The sequence below is a fragment of the Calidris pugnax genome, unplaced genomic scaffold (genome assembly GCF_001431845.1).
Source record: "Calidris pugnax isolate Ruff unplaced genomic scaffold, ASM143184v1 scaffold56, whole genome shotgun sequence".
In the NCBI taxonomy this organism is placed as follows: domain Eukaryota; kingdom Metazoa; phylum Chordata; class Aves; order Charadriiformes; family Scolopacidae; genus Calidris; species Calidris pugnax.
Genome location: NW_015090839.1, coordinates 12,919,652 through 12,924,651, shown reverse-complemented (window position 1 = coordinate 12,924,651; position 5,000 = coordinate 12,919,652). Strand labels below are relative to the sequence as shown.

The 5,000-nt window shown below is 46.3% G+C and overlaps 1 protein-coding gene and 1 long non-coding RNA gene across 3 annotated transcripts in view; both read left to right on the top strand.

Annotated features, from left to right (window-relative positions):
* Positions 1–710, top strand: part of MEIS2 (Meis homeobox 2) — a 171,664-nt gene extending 170,954 nt beyond the window's left edge. For both annotated transcript variants that reach the window (XM_014941903.1, XM_014941902.1), the window contains exon 11: positions 1–710. This exon is cut by the window's left edge and continues 763 nt beyond it. The gene's annotated coding sequence lies outside the window, so the exon portion shown is untranslated.
* Positions 711–2,499: 1,789 nt separating this feature from the next.
* Positions 2,500–5,000, top strand: part of LOC106887994 — a 13,327-nt gene continuing 10,826 nt past the window's right edge. The window contains exon 1 of the long non-coding RNA XR_001412022.1: positions 2,500–2,765. This is a non-coding gene — a long non-coding RNA (uncharacterized LOC106887994). The remainder of the gene's footprint in view (positions 2,766–5,000) is intronic.

Below are 5,000 nucleotides of genomic sequence, written 5' to 3'. Positions count from 1 at the left end.
AGATGAAGACGAAAAGTCTTGCTGGGTCTCTCACCACTCAGAAGACTGTTCCAAGAAGGCCTTGCCATTCCCTCGTTTTGTTCCTTCATAAAATGTGTCCTTTAGTTTCAAACAGATCTTTATAGTTTGTGCTTCATTAAGTCTCTCCCCATTCCTCCCCAATCTATTTTTTTTTTTTGGACTCTTCTTCAAAGAGCTCGCAGGTGAAGATTTAAAAGACAGAACAGAGAGAGCAGGAGCTTCTTCCAGTAGTTCTGAGCCTTGGCTTTGGACAAAACAAAACTAAAAGTTGGGCAGCTTTCCTCAATGAAAGAAGTTACTAACGGTCTTTGCACCAAACCTAGGACTTTATCATGAACTCAAAGCTTGGGAAAAAAAAGCAAGAGAATACTGTAACAAACTTCGTACAGAGTTCGGTCTATTAATTGTTTCATGTTAGATATTCTATGTGTTTACCTCAATTGAAAAAAAAAAAGAATGTTTTTGCTAGTATCAGATCTGCTGTGGAATTGGTATTGTATGTCCATGAATTCTTCCTTTCTCAGCACGTGTTCCTCACTAGAAGAAAATGCTGTTACCTTTAAGCTTTGTCAAAATTTACATTAAAATACTTGTATGAGGACTGTGACGTTATGTTTTAAAAAGAAAAAAAAAAAAGGTGTTAAGTCACAAAATGCGGTAATAAATATTTCATTTTTGATTTTTTGTTAGGCTTTTGTGTTTTTAATCATGCTTAGGAGAAACTGAAGTTATTGGGAGAGATGTCTCAAACACATTCCTTGTCGGTATTGAGAAGAAAGGTTGGAAAAATCAAAAGCAAGCTTGTCATCGGCATTAATAGAATAATTGCGTGAAAGAACATCTGAGGTTATATATTTCTGCTGATTATCGATATTATATTTATGCCAGATTAAACAACATTTGAAATATTCTTTCACCAGCTTGTATTTCAGAGAGCTGTGTCTAGTATCTGTGCTGAGTTTGAGTTGTGAAGGCCCAGACACACCAGTAGGCCCATGAGTGTTAAGTGTACATGTATGTGCATCCGTAACCACCACAGGCCTTAGCTCCAGCTGTTTAGCTCACAGGGCAAGAAGGGCTGTGATGCAGGAGTAGTTTTGGAACTTTTAGGAGGAGAAGAGCAGCTTTGAGTTTAATGAGAGTTTTACCTGTGTGAGGACTGCATAATCTAGCTTCTGAGATAGCTTTACTGCTTTGCTTTGCTTCAATTATTTTCAGAAGGAAAAAAAAAGGTCCATCAGCAATGAGCGAAAATGTTTGACATTTTGTGTATAAACAGCTGGTGTAGAATCATGGGTGAGGGTTTGGTTTTACTTAAACGAAATCTAGTGGCATTTTGAAGCAACTAAAGGAGAGTTTGAAGTAGGAAGACATCACCGCTGTGTGCCACGGCCACCCTTCCCTGCCCTCAGTGGCACCGCTCAGTCAGTGAGGGCAGGATGGGGCCCGAGGAGCAGGAGAAAGCTCTGGGAGGAGAGGAGTGGATAAGGGCTTGTAATTACCTTAACTTTCTAGGAAACAAACGTTACCAACTTCAACATCTGTAAATTTGTAACTCTTCTCCTCCGTCCCTCTCCTCCTCCTCATTCCAACTGGCCGGGGTGTTATTAAAAACTTTGACTGACAACTTTTACCTTTGGAATGTGGAAAGAGGCTCAGCCTCGTAGTTAATGTTTAATTTCTGAGCTGAGTAAATGGACCCACGCTGCTGGCGACAGAAGGAGGATGCCAGTAGAATGGGTGTGAGGATTTATTTAGCAGTCGGGTCCTGCTTTGTGGGCGTCTTTTTAAGGCATTCGTATGAAATTTAAAGGATGATAATTCACTGCTTGGCTTTGATGCTCTCTCTCCTGGTTAAAATCACATCGACCCTTCAGTCGTGTAAGAAGAGCACAGCCCGGGTTCCCGTTTTCCAAATTCTCTGATTATTGTGGATGCAGAAAATATGACGGCAAGATTGTTTGTGTTAGCACTTTAAACGAGAGGCTTCTTTTTCTTCTTCTTCTTCTTTTTATTTTTAGTCAGTACTTTATTTCCTTGCAGATCTTTTCTGTACAATTTGAGGAGAAATGTCAGAAAACCTCCTGGCACTGGTAGAAGGACAGGGAAGATTTTATCCGTAGTAGAATATTGTTTTTTATAATGAACTAAATATTTGCAATGCTGTGTTGTCTTTTATTTTCTTTCCTTTCCCCCCTCCTTTTGGGCTGTGCTCTCCGTGAGATGTGTTGCTGAAATCCAAGGTACAATAACGTGCAGAGATTTCTCCATCTGAGATTTACTGTTTAGCATGGAAGGTTCCGATTTTGGTATTTTTAAGAACTGCTCAGCTGTCAAAAGCAACCAAAACGGGAATAATGTTTTGACAGCGGTATAGTGTTAAAGAAAATACTCTAGTCTGAATAAAAATTGCTTATGCTGTGGGAAACGAAGGGTAACAGAAGAAACACCTTTTGTTTACACACACACATGTTTATAATCCCGAATTTCCATTTCTCCGAGCGGGTCTGGGCTGGAAGTCGCAGTCACCACAACCGAGGGATTTTTCTTCCAGATTTTGCTGCCGTTAAAGCGAAGAGAGGAGGGGAGCCCACCTCCGCCGCCGCGGCCGCCCGAGCCCTGCCCGCCGAGGCGAGCGGGCACCGCGGGGCCGAAGAGGAGATGCCGGGGGGGGAGCCGGGCGCTGCCCCCTCTCACTCGTAAGCCGCAGAGAGAGCCAGGGAGAGAAAATTGCCCCAGACCAGGTTTGCGGGGGCCCGGGGGCCGGGAGGGGCCGGGGACGGATGGGGTGCGGCGGAGGCACCGGCTGGACCCGCTCTCCCGGCGGGGTGTTTTGCCCGTCGCTCCGGCAGCTCCCACCGCCTCCCGGGGGGAGCGAGGGTCCGCCGGCCGCCCCTCTGGGGCCGGTGTGCTGGGGGGAACCCCCGCCATGTGCCCCAATCCCTTTCCCAGGCGCGGCCGCGTCCCCGCGCTGCGCTGCGCGGAGGGGCAGGAGAGGGCTCCGGGCGCGGGGGCGGCGGGGATGGGGGGTGTCTCTGCCCGACGGGTCTCCCCTGCCACCCCCCCACCCCCCGAGGAGAAGGGGGCCGGGGGTTTCACTCTCCTGACAGCACTTTTGGGGAAAAATACAAGCCGATGGCGCGGAGGAAGGGCGAGCCCGCTCCCGCGCGGGGGAAACCCCGCATCCCTGAGCTGAGAAGGACGGTGCGAGGTTCGGGGCGGGTGGGGGGAAAGGTTTGCGGGCGGATTTTAATATTAATAGTTTTGGTGGCGAGAAAGAGGCAGACAGAAGGGAGGTTGCTCCTCTGGGCAGAGTCTCTGCGACAGTGATGATGGATGACCCCGCACGGCTAAACAACTCCTCCCCTTCATCCCCGCACGGTGTCAAAGCTACTTTACTTGCAGCTTTAGGAATAAAATAAATAAACACCCTCGGCCCCTTCCTTGCATCGATTTATGGATCATTATGAATCAATTACTGCTCTCAATATTTTAGAATTTGCTTACATAAAAAGAGGGTCTGCGGCCGGAAAAAAGCATTAATCTTTGCCCTAGCAAGGAATACAGAATCTTCTTCGTCCCGTAGCTTAAAAAAAATAATCTCTGCTAATAATTGGGGTTTGTCCATTTTGTCAGGGACGCGCTACAGGGGAGAGGGGATATTGTAGCTGCGCATCTCTGGGAGCCACTTTCAAACGAGAGGGTTCCACAATGCGCGTAGAGGAAGAGCAGCACATCCATGCGGTGCCTGCAACCTCATTGCCTAACTCTTCCAGAGAAAGAAAAAAAAAAGAGAGAGGGAGAGAAGGAGAAAAGAAGGGAGCCCCTTAACGCCCCCAACCCCCCAAATGCTTAATTGTGGTGCCGGGAGCGGGGCCGGAGCTGCGCGGCCGCGGGGCAGAGCGGAGCCCGGCTCGGTGGCTCCGTGCTATGGGAGGGAGGCTTCAGGAGGGACAGAAAGTGTGTGAAGTTGGGTTTCTCTCGCTTTCTCTGTGTTCTCCCATTTGCAGCAGTGTTTGAGGATCTCAAGGTGTTTCTATGGCTACCTTGTGTATGTGGGAGGGTCATATGTGGGGGTGCCCAAGAGAAAAGGCAGCTCTTGGGTGATCATTTATCAATGTCACCCACATAATGATTCTCTCTGCAGCCTTCTATTGATGAGGATAATTACATTAGCTCAGAGTGACTGATCAATGAAAAACCACCAAACAAAAACTTCTTTACTCTCCTATAATACCAAAAACCGATACAGAAATAAGATAGAAAGCGAGGGTGGGATTTCCCTTTCCTTCCCCCTCAGCAAGGATTTTTTTTTTTTTTTAACGAACAAGGGAAAGTAAGGAAATTCTATCCGATTACTTTCCTTTTTTAAAAAGGCTACCATTTTGTGAAATGTTCCCTTAAACCTCTTGGCATCACTCCTTGCCTGGTAAAGGCAAACGTTATTTAGAATATGAACTACTGCTTCTCCCCCGGACCCCAAATCCTTTGCTTTTACACTTGTGTTTTGTTATCGGGGGGTGGGGGGTGAAAGGGGAGGGAAGAGTGCGATAATTTGGAGCTACGAAGAGGGAAAGAGAAGGCAAATAACTTTTCTTTCGCAATTGCAGCTGTCTCTCTGTTTGTCAGGTTTTCTTTGTTTTTATCACTTCATAAAGTGGCTCTATTAAAGATGGAATGTGGCCTCCCTGAGATGCTGCTCTGTCGGTGAAAGTTTGCAATTAAATTACGGGTTCGTTCTTCCCAGAGTTAAAAATCAATGTTTTCTCAATTAAAGGGAATTTTAATGCTTTTACTTGGGAGTTGTTAAGGACGCCGTAAATTTTATTGCAATGCCTCTGAGCTCCGAAGCCCTGCCGGTGGACAGGTTGATATTCGTGTTGGGTTTTTTTTTTTTTTTGGGGGGGGGGGTTTTTTTTTTTTTTGGGGGTGGGTTTTTTTTTTTTTTTTTGGGGGGGGGTTTTTTTTTTTTTTGTGGG